Below are 16592 nucleotides of genomic sequence, written 5' to 3' on the forward strand. Positions count from 1 at the left end.
TACACCATTGGTGATGAAGGTTGTAGTCAAGTTTCATCAGAATTGCATGTGTAGTTTCTGAGAAGAAAGCAAATACCTATTTTGGGGGGCAACCCCGATGGACCCCCTTCGGGCCCAATTTTTGAAATAGCATCAACAAACTTGAGTACATACACGGTGATGAACGTTGTGACAAAGCTTCATGAAAATCGTGTGTGTGTAATTTCAGTAAAGACGTTGCAAGTATTTGTGGACGGACAGACGGACGGACGGACGGACGGACGATGCGCCATCCCATAAACTCCATGGAACTACATTCCAGGTGAACTAAAAACCTGATGTTGAACACGTCCTCAACCATTTCTCGTACATGGACTTACCGATCTTCTTCAAACTTGGCACATCGATAAGGATTGATGGCTTACATATGCATGTCATTTTTCTTTGAGATCAGATCCAAGATCTCTTTTAGCTCTTACATGAGCCTCGACTTGGGATACAAAAAAATAATAAAAGAAGCCGAACGGCAGCCATTTCGTAACTTGAACGTATCCCCAACCATTTCTCGGACGTGCATGATCCAATTTTGTTCAAACTTGGCACAAGCACAGTACATGATGGCATACACGTGTGATCTGATCAAACATGGCCGACTGGTAGACCGGTGGCCATTTTAGTTGTAAAATTTTAAAAACCCCGCTCTTGAACACGTCCTCCACCATTTCTCGGACGTACATTTACCGATTGTTTGTTTTCATTCCTCTACCATGAAGCATCTTTCATGAAATTTTTTTGAAAAAATTCTGATTACTCTTTTCAATTTCACCCCAACAACCTTTAAATCGAGGTTCCAAAAACTGATCAGACAGCATTTTCAACTGAATGATAATTTTCTATTGTCTACAGTTATAGAATTTATTTTATCCATAAATAAATATTATTAAATGTTATGCTGTTTGTGTAATTCAGTATGCCTCCCTCAAAATATATGAACACTGAATCCCTTCTGTGCGAAATTTGCATTCCCTCCAGAAAACATCATACATGTCACGTGACCAACTATCCCACACAACACAACTACGTGACCCACATCGTTAATATTCACGACCGAATAACCCAATCGGACGCAATCTTCCATGTCACATGACCCCTCGAGTCAGTTTCGCATACACATAAACCTTGTAAATGTGGGCTCGCCTTTAAACTCCGCACAACAAAATTACTACAACCATGGTGGCCGTGACATTTTATGTCTTTTATCCCTGTTATTATGACATTTTGCACCTAATTTGGCACTTTTGTTTGCTTTAAAATTCGTCTTCTCTGCAACCGTTTATCCGATCGATGCAAAACTTTCAACATAGGAGCGACTCCCCATGGATATCCTTTTTATTGATAACCTTACATCGTAGGTCACGTAGTATGGCAGCCATATTGCATTAAATGGAAAACTTTGGACATCACTGAAACTGCTCAATGAAAAAAAAATTGAAACTTCAGAAGGTGGAATGATCCCCTCCCAGGTCTCGAAGTGTCCACCGTTTGTGGTTGAGGACCACATCGGTCATATTCGGGATCGAGTCCCGGCATTGCGGCTTTTTTCCCGACGGTGGTTAAACTACTTTCGGGTGGGTGTGTAGGGGTTGGGGAAGGGGGTCATTAATGCAATATGTATATTAAAACTAATGGAATAACGGAAAAGTTTCAGCTGACTGCAAGTGGATTGCAAATTGCTCATGCGGCTTTGACAAGTGCCACTGATATAACCAACTCATTTCGTAAGTCAATGATGAGCAATTTGAAGGGAACCGTATTCTCCAAAGGATTAGTTATATTCACGACTAAAATGATGCCTGTTGTTATCTGTTTCTCATGTACGATGTGAATGTTCGATTTTTGACATGTCCTTACTATGTAAAACCTCTTTCTGTCACAGCCTACTTGACAGCTGCCTGGAGCTGCGTGGGTTCCATGCAGAGCAATTTCTACCACCTGTGCTTGGAGCACAAAAGCATGCTTTTTATTTAATAACCCTTTTTTTTTTCATGGGGACCCCGAAGCAGCCATCCCCTTCCTGATCAATACTCACCAGAACACCGAAGACCGAGATGTTGAAAACAACATGTCCACCACCATCGTGTGTTTTATGTCGTGACTCCAATGGTTGCGCATTCATGTATCCACAGCACAGCAGTCTGTCGTGCTGGGGGAATTCAGAAGTCTGATGGCCCACTTTAACTCCAAGGGCTCTGCCATCTGTGGCACGTCGTGGTAATATGTAGGACCTGATTTGGGCTACAGCTAGCCACTTCCCTTCAACCACAAGATCAAGGTTCCTGATGCCAATCTAAAGGTGACAGCTCAATGTCCCATTGATTTAATTGGAGGACTGAGTTGCAGGAGATACGAGGACGTACGACAGTGTGATGTGTTAATGTTAACGATGGCATGGAGTTGAAAACGATGGGTTGAACATGTAACCTGTGCAGGTGACCGACGGAATGTTACTTTACCAGCTTCTCTGCTGCGTGATCCTCACTCCGTGTGTTGTGCGTACCTGCTTTCTGTCTTATCCGTGGCTGCATGTTGTCGTTCAACTGAACTCTTCGTTTTGTGAGATCCTGAAACGCCAAAATAAAAGTGAAAGTGAGAAATCAAAAGCACACAGGAATATTGATTGACCCAAGCTTCCACCATGCTGCGTTTTAATATACAGCTCAATCCGACTGATATTTGCATACACATTGCTTGTCATTAGCATATCATTAGAAATTATAATTGGTTTCTACACTTCATGTTAACTCCAGGTAAACATTCAGAGACCGATTCACCCGAATCATTGGCAGAAATAAGTTCCGTCTGTTCACTTGAAGAGGTCATGGAATTTGGTGATTCATCGGAGATATTGAAACCGATTTTACTCTGATCGGACACCGTATCGGTGTTTTAATTGATTTTGAGTTTAGTTATCTTAAAGCCGATTACCTACCGATGGTATCTTATTTATGGCAGTGTGTGTCTCCATCATGGATTTTGTTCACCTCTTCCTAAAGTGGTTAGACATGGCTTGTTTACACAATGGGAAATGACTCCAAATGAAGATGAGTCTTGCTAAAAAAAAAAAAAAGGAGGGCTCACGCACGAGACGACGCTTCACCTTCTTTCCCAAATCACTGGGAAACCTCTTCAACATGAGGAGGAAACATTACCTCTTTCTCATGTGGAATGAAGGACTCGTGTTGCTGGTTTTGGGGCGGTTTGGGACGATCAGGGGACAGGTAGAACGATGGATGAAATGGACAAGACGTTGATCGTGGTATGATAACCACCATGGAAAGGAAGAGCTTGTTGACCGCTGTGGAGACAACCCAAAAGGCTTCTGGAGGTACATTAGCAGCAAAGCAAAGGGAGGGGGGGAAAGGGAGTTGGAAACCTTGTTGAGGAGGATGGTTCACTCACCATGACAAACGAAGAGAAAGCAGGGACCCTCAACAACTACTTCGGGAGTGTATCCATCCATGAAGATCTACACAACCTGCCGACATTGACACATATGCATGATTGATCAAACTGGAACAATGTCACCATGGCAGCACACAGCATTGAAAGGAAATTGAGAGGACTGAAGAGTAGCAAGTCAGCTGGTCCAGGTAATATCCATCCACGACTACTGAAATAAAACTGCAAGCTCTGTAGCACTTCCACCAGTGTTGTAGTCGAGTCCACCTTGTCCGAATCGGAGTCCTGCGGTTTGAATCCTATTCTGAAAGTGCATTGTAAAGTGGCAACAAATAGCGAATTTATTTGTGTTTATGTATTATATGTTAATCGGTTTAAAGGTTCACCATGTAACCCCTCGTAAATTGGACATATGTATATAAACCGTAACAGCTTATAGATAAAAAGACATTTCAGTGCTTTCAAGGGCTTTACAAAAAAAAAATTTTAAACATTTAATAAGTTGTCCAGTCTAATATACCGCTTTAAAAGAGAACGCCAAAAACATCCTTAGATCAAACATGAAATGGACAAGTTGTTATATATTTAGCAAGTGGAGATAAATGCAATCTTACACGGTGTTAACTTTCATCTATCTCTGAGTTTACATTGACATGTTTGATATCTAAGTATGACGTCATCAAAAAAAATGCAGTGAAAAATGCAGTGAAAAAATGCACAGAGATTTGCAACTCCAGATTGCAAGGAGCAAGTTTGAAAAATATCGTTTTTAAAGATTCGTTTTCATTTTAAAAAGGCATCTTTGGGTTACTTTCTGTCGAGAAAACCGATTCTGGCCATATTTAGATGATAAAATAGCTTATTATTTAATCCATAAATAATCTATCTATAATTCCAGCAATCTCTGTTTGTGACCGCTGTTTCTCGACAACCGCTGGTCCGATCTAATTGAAACTTGCCAGGTATATTGCTGGGGCCCTGTGAATGTGCCTTTTCGGGATTTGATATTAATCGGACAAGTGGTTCCCAAGTTATGGCCATTTATTTATCAAACCAATGACAGGACACGGTGCGATGACATCACAATTGACGTTACAATTCTTCTTCATTTGATATGACGTCACAATTGACGCTGGGGACCTGAGTATGTGCATCTTCAAGGTTTGATAATTTCTCGATTTATTATGCGCATTTATAGATAAACACAATGCCCCAACATAGTCGTCGTTTACGAGAGCGAAGGAACGGCCTGTGTGGTTGTTGTTTCTGGCACGCGGTTTGAAAGTGTTTTTTGCACGTACGGGCACGCACGTATGGGCACGCACGTACGGGGGGCACACACTAGTGTTTAAAATCTTCAATTTCACCACGTAGGCCTATTTTTGTTCGAATTCATTAATAACGAGAACATCTGATCACTTTCTGTGCTCATACAAAGCCCCTTCACAATGTGATATGATTACTATTTTTTAATCACACCAGAGGATTGCTTAACCCGAACCCAAACAAAAATAAACGTTTCCATCCACGTCATTGAATTTCAATTGTTATTTCATTTCAAAACTTTATAAATCTTTTTATTAACCCAAAGCCTAAACCTAACCCTAATTTATAAAATAATGTTTTTTGGGCATGCACGTAAATTCCTAACCTAACCCTAACTCTAACTCTATTCCACGTTAGATATCGGGTTTGATTTGCAGGGCCAAGGTGTTATGGTTAGAGTTAAAGAAAATATGTATAAAATGGAGAAATCGAACCAGCTGAGTAACAAGCTCAAATGAGCTAAGATCCTCGTCCTCTTAATGATGACGTCATAAACGAATATGACGTCATTGTGATGTATCAGGTTTGCGATAAATTATCTGTGCTAATGCCTGGCTTGATTCCAGCAAGCAAAATTCAAACAGCTTGCCTAGTTTCGGAGATAATGGTGTTGGCGATTTCATTTAGCGGCGATATTATGACGTCAACTTTTTTTCTAGGAAGAATTTCCAAAATTGGAGATGGTTACTGTCTGCGCGTGGGCTTTCTACATATACATGGCAAGTTTCACCCTCCCCCCCAACCCCTCTCTCTACCTCTCTCTGTTTCTCTGCCTCTGGCCGTATCCAGACAGTCGTTATTTCTGAATGGCTGTTGTCTCCAGACGTGTCCGAATGGTATTTATCTCCGGATGTGTCCAGATGGGAGTTTGTCTCCGGACGTGTCCAGGCGGTGTTTATGTCTGGATGGGAGTTTGTCTCAGGACGTGTCCAAGCGGTGTTTGTCTCCAGACAGCTTGGCTCCGGACACATCCAGGCAGTGTTTATGTCTGGATGTGAGTTTGTCTCGAGAAGTGTCTGGGCATTGTTTATGTCCCGATGGGAGTTTGTCTCCGGATGGGTCCGGGCGGTGTTTATGTCTGGATGGGAGTTTGTCTCAGGACGTGTCCAAGTGGTGTTTATCTCCAGCCAGCTTGGATCCGGACACATCCAGGCAGTGTTTATGTCTGGATGTGAGTTTGTCTCCAGAAGTGTCTGGGCATTTTTTTTTATGTCCCGATGGGAGTTTGTCTCCGGATGTGTCCGGGCGGTATTTAAGTCTGGATGGGAGATTATCTCCGGACGCATACAGGCGATGTTCATCTTCGTACGCGTCTGGGCAGTATTCGGCTTCATACGCGTCCAGACAGTGTTCATCTCCGGACACGTCTGGGTGGTGTTCATCTTCGGATGGTGTTCGTCTCCGGACGTGTCCAGATGGAAGTTTGTCTCCGGTTGCGTCCAGGTGGTGTTTGTCTCCGTGTGCATCCAGATGGTGTTTGTCACTGGACACGTCTGGACAGGACAGCAGCTTCAAGCACAGCTTAACACTGGTCGAAGTAAGGAAGTCTCAGGTTTAACTGTGAAGAGAAGAATTCGAGCTGCAGGTTTGACAGGTCGAGTGGCAGTAAGAAAGCCATTGCTGAGATGGCAAAATAAGAAAAAGAGGCTTGCCTGGGCCATGAAGCACCACCAGTGGACGACTGAAAACTGGAAGAAGGTCTTATGGACCAATGAATCAAAATTTGAAATCTTTCGTTCATCGTGCAGGGTTTTTGTACACCATCGAGTAGGCGAAAGGATGGTTCCTCAGTGTGTGACACCATCTGCCAAACATGGAGGACGAAGTGTGATGATCTGGGGCTCTTTTGCTGGATCCAGAGTCGGTGACTTGCACAGAGTGACTGGCATCCTGAACCAAAAGGGCTACCACAGTATTTTGCAGTGACATGTAATACCCTCTGGTCTATGCCTAGTTGGTCAGGGGTTCATCCTACAGCAAGATAACGACCCAAAACATACCTCCAGGCTTTGTCGGAACGACCTTAGAAGAAAATAAAAAGACGGTAGTCTTCAAATCATGGAATGGCCAGCACAGCCTCCAGACTTAAACCCCATCTTGCTGGTTTGGGATGAACTGGACAGCAGGGAGAAAGCGAAGTTTGTGGGAACTTCTGCAACAATGTTGGGAAGAACTTTCCGAACAATATTTTATTTACATTGTAGAAAGAATGCCACGAGTATGTTCGGCTGTTGTATCTGCAAAAGGTGGCTACTTTGATGAGTCAAAAATTTAGATAAATTTTGTTCAACAAAACGATTCCATGATTCCATTTCTTTTTTTATCTGCAATTGCTTATTTGTTCGATGCTTCAATTTCAGAGTACATTGAAACATTAAACTGCTTAAATTTCAGTAAAAACTGGAAAAATGGGAGTGTTCTAAAACTTTTGACCGGTGGTGTATGTCAATAAAACTCTCATCTTGTATGTATGTGTATATATATATATATATATATATATATATATATATATATATATATATATATATATATATATATATATATATATATATATATATATACTTGCATATACCGGTGCTCAGCATGGAGTTGAATGGGTGGCAAAAGGTGGTTGAGGCATAATAGTTGATGTTATGGGAAGCTGGGGAGGGTGTCATTAGGGATGTGATGCACTATGGTTACCTGTCCTTATGGTTTTCTAAAGGACCTCCCTGTACATGACATTTTGGGTGAGTGTCTTGTTGCTGAATAGTCCTTGTGAGGAATTATTGTCCACTTTGATAGACATATAGGAGTAACCTCTTGCACGTGAAAATGCAACATATAGTTGGCCATGGGAGAACACGGGGGCTGGGACGTATATTCCGAGTTTGTCAAATGTTTGGCCCTGGGATTTGTTTATGGTCATCGAGTATGCGAGTCTTACTGGAAATTGTGTCCTCTGCAGTGTGACTGGAAGGTTGGCGTCTGATGGGGCAAATTTAACTCGCGGGATTAGGACCGTTTGTGTGATGTGGCTTCCTGTGATGGCGTGTTCAGGACGGGAAGTACGTTGGATTTCAAACAAAAATTGACAGTCTATGAGGGTGTGCTCAGTACGGGAAGTACGTTGGATTTCAGACACAAATTGACAGTTTATGAGGGTGTGTTCAGTACGGGAAGTACGTTGGATTTCAGACACAAATTGACAGTCTATGAGGGTGTGTTCAGTACGGGAAGTACGTTGGATTTCAGACACAAATTGACAGTTTATGAGGGTGTGTTCAGTACGGGAAGTACGTTGGATTTCAGACACAAATTGACAGTTTATGAGGGTGTGTTCAGTACGGGAAGTACGTTGGATTTCAGACACAAATTGACAGTTTATGAGGGTGTGTTCAGTACGGGAAGTACGTTGGATTTCAGACACAAATTGACAGTCTATGAGGGCGTGTTCAGTACGGGAAGTACGTTGGATTTCAGACACAAATTGACAGTCTAAGAGGGCGTGTTCAGTACGGGAAGTACGTTGGATTTCAGACACAAATTGACAGTTTATGAGGGTGTGTTCAGTACGGGAAGTACGTTGGATTTCAGACACAAATTGACAGTCTAAGAGGGCGTGTTCAGTACGGGAAGTACGTTGGATTTCAGACACAAATTGACAGTTTATGAGGGTGTGTTCAGTACGGGAAGTACGTTGGATTTCAGACACAAATTGACAGTCTATGAGGGTGTGTTCAGTACGGGAAGTACGTTGGATTTCAGACACAAATTGACAGTCTATGAGGGTGTGTTCAGTACGGGAAGTACGTTGGATTTCAGACACAAATTGACAGTCTAAGAGGGCGTGTTCAGTACGGGAAGTACGTTGGATTTCAGACACAAATTGACAGTCTAAGAGGGCGTGTTCAGTACGGGAAGTACGTTGGATTTCAGACACAAATTGACAGTTTATGAGGGTGTGTTCAGTACGGGAAGTACGTTGGATTTCAGACACAAATTGACAGTCTATGAGGGTGTGTTCAGTACGGGAAGTACGTTGGATTTCAGACACAAATTGACAGTTTATGAGGGTGTGTTCAGTACGGGAAGTACGTTGGATTTCAGACACAAATTGACAGTTTATGAGGGTGTGTTCAGTACGGGAAGTACGTTGGATTTCAGACACAAATTGACAGTCTATGAGGGTGTGTTCAGTACGGGAAGTACGTTGGATTTCAGACACAAATTGACAGTCTATGAGGGTGTGTTCAGTACGGGAAGTACGTTGGATTTCAGACACAAATTGACAGTCTAAGAGGGCGTGTTCAGTACGGGAAGTACGTTGGAATTCATGCAAAAATTGACAGTTTATGAGGGTGTGTTCAGTACGGGAAGTACGTTGGATTTCAGACACAAATTGACAGTCTAAGAGGGCGTGTTCAGTACGGGAAGTACGTTGGATTTCAGACACAAATTGACAGTTTATGAGGGTGTGTTCAGTACGGGAAGTACGTTGGATTTCAGACACAAATTGACAGTTTATGAGGGCGTGTTCAGTACGGGAAGTACGTTGGAATTCATACACAAATTGACAGTTTATGAGGGTGTGTTCAGTACGGGAAGTACGTTGGATTTCAGACACAAATTGACAGTTTATGAGGGTGTGTTCAGTACGGGAAGTACGTTGGATTTCAGACACAAATTGACAGTTTATGAGGGTGTGTTCAGTACGGGAAGTACGTTGGATTTCAGACACAAATTGACAGTCTATGAGGGTGTGTTCAGTACGGGAAGTACGTTGGATTTCAGACACAAATTGACAGTCTATGAGGGTGTGTTCAGTACGGGAAGTACGTTGGATTTCAGACACAAATTGACAGTCTAAGAGGGCGTGTTCAGTACGGGAAGTACGTTGGAATTCATGCAAAAATTGACAGTTTATGAGGGTGTGTTCAGTACGGGAAGTACGTTGGATTTCAGACACAAATTGACAGTCTATGAGGGTGTGTTCAGTACGGGAAGTACGTTGGATTTCAGACACAAATTGACAGTCTATGAGGGTGTGTTCAGTACGGGAAGTACGTTGGATTTCAGACACAAATTGACAGTTTATGAGGGTGTGTTCAGTACGGGAAGTACGTTGGATTTCAGACACAAATTGACAGTTTATGAGGGTGTGTTCAGTACGGGAAGTACGTTGGATTTCAGACACAAATTGACAGTCTAAGAGGGCGTGTTCAGTACGGGAAGTACGTTGGATTTCAGACACAAATTGACAGTTTATGAGGGTGTGTTCAGTACGGGAAGTACGTTGGATTTCAGACACAAATTGACAGTCTAAGAGGGCGTGTTCAGTACGGGAAGTACGTTGGATTTCAGACACAAATTGACAGTCTATGAGGGTGTGTTCAGTACGGGAAGTACGTTGGATTTCAGACACAAATTGACAGTCTATGAGGGTGTGTTCAGTACGGGAAGTACGTTGGATTTCAGACACAAATTGACAGTCTATGAGGGTGTGTTCAGTACGGGAAGTACGTTGGATTTCAGACACAAATTGACAGTCTAAGAGGGCGTGTTCAGTACGGGAAGTACGTTGGATTTCAGACACAAATTGACAGTCTATGAGGGTGTGTTCAGTACGGGAAGTACGTTGGATTTCAGACACAAATTGACAGTCTAAGAGGGCGTGTTCAGTACGGGAAGTACGTTGGATTTCAGACACAAATTGACAGTTTATGAGGGTGTGTTCAGTACGGGAAGTACGTTGGATTTCAGACACAAATTGACAGTCTATGAGGGCGTGTTCAGTACGGGAAGTACGTTGGATTTCAGACACAAATTGACAGTCTAAGAGGGCGTGTTCAGTACGGGAAGTACGTTGGATTTCAGACACAAATTGACAGTTTATGAGGGTGTGTTCAGTACGGGAAGTACGTTGGATTTCAGACACAAATTGACAGTTTATGAGGGTGTGTTCAGTACGGGAAGTACGTTGGATTTCAGACACAAATTGACAGTTTATGAGGGTGTGTTCAGTACGGGAAGTACGTTGGATTTCAGACACAAATTGACAGTTTATGAGGGTGTGTTCAGTACGGGAAGTACGTTGGATTTCAGACACAAATTGACAGTCTATGAGGGTGTGTTCAGTACGGGAAGTACGTTGGATTTCAGACACAAATTGACAGTCTATGAGGGTGTGTTCAGTACGGGAAGTACGTTGGATTTCAGACACAAATTGACAGTTTATGAGGGTGTGTTCAGTACGGGAAGTACGTTGGATTTCAGACACAAATTGACAGTCTATGAGGGTGTGTTCAGTACGGGAAGTACGTTGGATTTCAGACACAAATTGACAGTCTAAGAGGGCGTGTTCAGTACGGGAAGTACGTTGGATTTCAGACACAAATTGACAGTCTAAGAGGGCGTGTTCAGTACGGGAAGTACGTTGGATTTCAGACACAAATTGACAGTCTATGAGGGTGTGTTCAGTACGGGAAGTACGTTGGATTTCAGACACAAATTGACAGTCTATGAGGGTGTGTTCAGTACGGGAAGTACGTTGGATTTCAGACACAAATTGACAGTTTATGAGGGTGTGTTCAGTACGGGAAGTACGTTGGATTTCAGACACAAATTGACAGTTTATGAGGGTGTGTTCAGTACGGGAAGTACGTTGGATTTCAGACACAAATTGACAGTCTAAGAGGGCGTGTTCAGTACGGGAAGTACGTTGGATTTCAGACACAAATTGACAGTCTAAGAGGGCGTGTTCAGTACGGGAAGTACGTTGGATTTCAGACACAAATTGACAGTTTATGAGGGTGTGTTCAGTACGGGAAGTACGTTGGATTTCAGACACAAATTGACAGTCTAAGAGGGCGTGTTCAGTACGGGAAGTACGTTGGATTTCAGACACAAATTGACAGTTTATGAGGGTGTGTTCAGTACGGGAAGTACGTTGGATTTCAGACACAAATTGACAGTTTATGAGGGTGTGTTCAGTACGGGAAGTACGTTGGATTTCAGACACAAATTGACAGTTTATGAGGGTGTGTTCAGTACGGGAAGTACGTTGGATTTCAGACACAAATTGACAGTCTATGAGGGTGTGTTCAGTACGGGAAGTACGTTGGATTTCAGACACAAATTGACAGTCTAAGAGGGCGTGTTCAGTACGGGAAGTACGTTGGATTTCAGACACAAATTGACAGTCTATGAGGGTGTGTTCAGTACGGGAAGTACGTTGGATTTCAGACACAAATTGACAGTCTATGAGGGTGTGTTCAGTACGGGAAGTACGTTGGATTTCAGACACAAATTGACAGTCTATGAGGGCGTGTTCAGTACGGGAAGTACGTTGGATTTCAGACACAAATTGACAGTCTATGAGGGCGTGTTCAGTACGGGAAGTACGTTGGATTTCAGACACAAATTGACAGTCTATGAGGGCGTGTTCAGTACGGGAAGTACGTTGGATTTCAGACACAAATTGACAGTCTAAGAGGGCGTGTTCAGTACGGGAAGTACGTTGGATTTCAGACACAAATTGACAGTCTATGAGGGTGTGTTCAGTACGGGAAGTACGTTGGATTTCAGACACAAATTGACAGTCTATGAGGGTGTGTTCAGTACGGGAAGTACGTTGGATTTCAGACACAAATTGACAGTTTATGAGGGTGTGTTCAGTACGGGAAGTACGTGGATTTCAGCACAAATTGACAAGTACGGAAGTACGTTGGATTTCAGACACAAATTGACAGTTTATGAGGGTGTGTTCAGTACGGGAAGTACGTTGGATTTCAGACACAAATTGACAGTCTATGAGGGTGTGTTCAGTACGGGAAGTACGTTGGATTTCAGACACAAATTGACAGTCTAAGAGGGCGTGTTCAGTACGGGAAGTACGTTGGATTTCAGACACAAATTGACAGTCTATGAGGGTGTGTTCAGTACGGGAAGTACGTTGGATTTCAGACACAAATTGACAGTCTATGAGGGTGTGTTCAGTACGGGAAGTACGTTGGATTTCAGACACAAATTGACAGTCTAAGAGGGCGTGTTCAGTACGGGAAGTACGTTGGATTTCAGACACAAATTGACAGTTTATGAGGGTGTGTTCAGTACGGGAAGTACGTTGGATTTCAGACACAAATTGACAGTCTAAGAGGGCGTGTTCAGTACGGGAAGTACGTTGGATTTCAGACACAAATTGACAGTCTAAGAGGGCGTGTTCAGTACGGGAAGTACGTTGGATTTCAGACACAAATTGACAGTCTATGAGGGTGTGTTCAGTACGGGAAGTACGTTGGATTTCAGACACAAATTGACAGTCTAAGAGGGCGTGTTCAGTACGGGAAGTACGTTGGATTTCAGACACAAATTGACAGTTTATGAGGGTGTGTTCAGTACGGGAAGTACGTTGGATTTCAGACACAAATTGACAGTCGAAGAGGGTGTGTTTTCACTACGGGAAGTACGTTGGATTTCAGACACAAATTGACAGTCTATGAGTTCAGTACGGGAAGTACGTTGGATTTCAGACACAAATTGACAGTCTAAGTTCAGTACGGGAAGTACGTTGGATTTCAGACACAAATTGACAGTTTATGAGGGTGTGTTCAGTACGGGAAGTACGTTGGATTTCAGACACAAATTGACAGTCTAAGAGGGCGTGTTCAGTACGGGAAGTACGTTGGATTTCAGACACAAATTGACAGTTTATGAGGGTGTGTTCAGTACGGGAAGTACGTTGGATTTCAGACACAAATTGACAGTCTAAGAGGGCGTGTTCAGTACGGGAAGTACGTTGGATTTCAAACACAAATTGACAGTCTAAGAGGGCGTGTTCAGTACGGGAAGTACGTTGGATTTCAGACACAAATTGACAGTTTATGAGGGTGTGTTCAGTACGGGAAGTACGTTGGATTTCAGACACAAATTGACAGTTTATGAGGGTGTGTTCAGTACGGGAAGTACGTTGGATTTCAGACACAAATTGACAGTCGAAGAGGGTGTGTTTTCACTACGGGAAGTACGTTGGATTTCAGACACAAATTGACAGTCTATGAGGGTGTGTTCAGTACGGGAAGTACGTTGGATTTCAGACACAAATTGACAGTCTATGAGGGTGTGTTCAGTACGGGAAGTACGTTGGATTTCAGACACAAATTGACAGTCTATGAGGGTGTGTTCAGTACGGGAAGTACGTTGGATTTCAGACACAAATTGACAGTCTATGAGGGTGTGTTCAGTACGGGAAGTACGTTGGATTTCAGACACAAATTGACAGTCTATGAGGGTGTGTTCAGTACGGGAAGTACGTTGGATTTCAGACACAAATTGACAGTCTATGAGGGTGTGTTCAGTACGGGAAGTACGTTGGATTTCAGACACAAATTGACAGTCTATGAGGGTGTGTTCAGTACGGGAAGTACGTTGGATTTCAGACACAAATTGACAGTCTAAGAGGGCGTGTTCAGTACGGGAAGTACGTTGGATTTCAGGGAAGTACGTTGGATTTCAGACACAAATTGACAGTCTATGAGGTGTGTTCAGTACGGGAAGTACGTTGGATTTCAGACACAAATTGACAGTTTATGAGGGTGTGTTCAGTACGGGAAGTACGTTGGATTTCAGACACAAATTGACAGTCTATGAGGGCGTGTTCAGTACGGGAAGTACGTTGGATTTCAAACAAAAATTGACAGTCTATGAGGGTGTGCTCAGTACGGGAAGTACGTTGGATTTCAGACACAAATTGACAGTCTAAGAGGGCGTGTTCAGTACGGGAAGTACGTTGGAATTCATACACAAATTGACAGTTTATGAGGGTGTGTTCAGTACGGGAAGTACGTTGGATTTCAGACACAAATTGACAGTCTATGAGGGTGTGTTCAGTACGGGAAGTACGTTGGATTTCAGACACAAATTGACAGTCTAAGAGGGCGTGTTCAGTACGGGAAGTACGTTGGATTTCAGACACAAATTGACAGTCTAAGAGGGCGTGTTCAGTACGGGAAGTACGTTGGATTTCAGACACAAATTGACAGTCTAAGAGGGCGTGTTCAGTACGGGAAGTACGTTGGATTTCAGACACAAATTGACAGTCTATGAGGGTGTGTTCAGTACGGGAAGTACGTTGGATTTCAGACACAAATTGACAGTCTAAGAGGGCGTGTTCAGTACGGGAAGTACGTTGGATTTCAGACACAAATTGACAGTCTATGAGGGTGTGTTCAGTACGGGAAGTACGTTGGATTTCAGACACAAATTGACAGTCTATGAGGGTGTGTTCAGTACGGGAAGTACGTTGGATTTCAGACACAAATTGACAGTCTAAGAGGGCGTGTTCAGTACGGGAAGTACGTTGGATTTCAGACACAAATTGACAGTCTATGAGGGTGTGTTCAGTACGGGAAGTACGTTGGATTTCAGACACAAATTGACAGTCTATGAGGGCGTGTTCAGTACGGGAAGTACGTTGGATTTCAGACACAAATTGACAGTTTATGAGGGCGTGTTCAGTACGGGAAGTACGTTGGAATTCATACACAAATTGACAGTTTATGAGGGTGTGTTCAGTACGGGAAGTACGTTGGATTTCAGACACAAATTGACAGTCGAAGAGGGCGTGTTCAGTACGGGAAGTACGTTGGATTTCAGTTGACAGTATGTTCAGTACGAAGTAGATTTCAGACACAAATTGACAGTTTATGAGGGTGTGTTCAGTCCGGGAAGTACGTTGGATTTCAGACACAAATTGACAGTCTATGAGGGTGTGTTCAGTACGGGAAGTACGTTGGATTTCAGACACAAATTGACAGTCTATGAGGGTGTGTTCAGTACGGGAAGTACGTTGGATTTCAGACACAAATTGACAGTCTAAGAGGGCGTGTTCAGTACGGGAAGTACGTTGGATTTCAGACACAAATTGACAGTTTATGAGGGTGTGTTCAGTACGGGAAGTACGTTGGATTTCAGACACAAATTGACAGTCTAAGAGGGCGTGTTCAGTACGGGAAGTACGTTGGATTTCAGACACAAATTGACAGTCTATGAGGGTGTGTTCAGTACGGGAAGTACGTTGGATTTCAGACACAAATTGACAGTCTATGAGGGTGTGTTCAGTACGGGAAGTACGTTGGATTTCAGACACAAATTGACAGTCTAAGAGGGCGTGTTCAGTACGGGAAGTACGTTGGATTTCAGACACAAATTGACAGTTTATGAGGGTGTGTTCAGTACGGGAAGTACGTTGGATTTCAGACACAAATTGACAGTTTATGAGGGTGTGTTCAGTACGGGAAGTACGTTGGATTTCAGACACAAATTGACAGTCTAAGAGGGCGTGTTCAGTACGGGAAGTACGTTGGATTTCAGACACAAATTGACAGTCTATGAGGGTGTGTTCAGTACGGGAAGTACGTTGGATTTCAGACACAAATTGACAGTCTAAGAGGGCGTGTTCAGTACGGGAAGTACGTTGGATTTCAGACACAAATTGACAGTCTATGAGGGTGTGTTCAGTACGGGAAGTACGTTGGATTTCAGACACAAATTGACAGTCTATGAGGGTGTGTTCAGTACGGGAAGTACGTTGGATTTCAGACACAAATTGACAGTCTAAGAGGGCGTGTTCAGTACGGGAAGTACGTTGGATTTCAGACACAAATTGACAGTTTATGAGGGTGTGTTCAGTACGGGAAGTACGTTGGATTTCAGACACAAATTGACAGTCTATGAGGGTGTGTTCAGTACGGGAAGTACGTTGGATTTCAGACACAAATTGACAGTCTATGAGGGTGTGTTCAGTACGGGAAGTACGTTGGATTTCAGACACAAATTGACAGTTTATGAGG

The 16592-nt window shown here is 43.0% G+C and overlaps 2 long non-coding RNA genes across 2 annotated transcripts in view; one reads left to right on the top strand and one right to left on the bottom strand.

The window, feature by feature from the left end:
* The window catches only part of LOC147009007 (uncharacterized), a 54194-nt gene extending 51570 nt beyond the window's left edge, over positions 1-2624 (top strand). Inside the window, exon 3 of the long non-coding RNA XR_015053345.1 lies at positions 1916-2624. This is a non-coding gene — a long non-coding RNA (uncharacterized LOC147009007). The remainder of the gene's footprint in view (positions 1-1915) is intronic.
* LOC147009008 (uncharacterized) overlaps positions 1-16592 on the bottom strand; it is a 101268-nt gene that overhangs the window by 30172 nt on the left and 54504 nt on the right. Inside the window, exon 3 of the long non-coding RNA XR_015053343.1 lies at positions 2537-2600. This is a non-coding gene — a long non-coding RNA (uncharacterized LOC147009008). The remainder of the gene's footprint in view (positions 1-2536; positions 2601-16592) is intronic.

Source organism: Eptatretus burgeri, chromosome 18 (genome assembly GCF_056783735.1).
Source record: "Eptatretus burgeri isolate ZD-2024b chromosome 18, Ebu_testis_v1, whole genome shotgun sequence".
Lineage (NCBI taxonomy): Eukaryota > Metazoa > Chordata > Myxini > Myxiniformes > Myxinidae > Eptatretus > Eptatretus burgeri.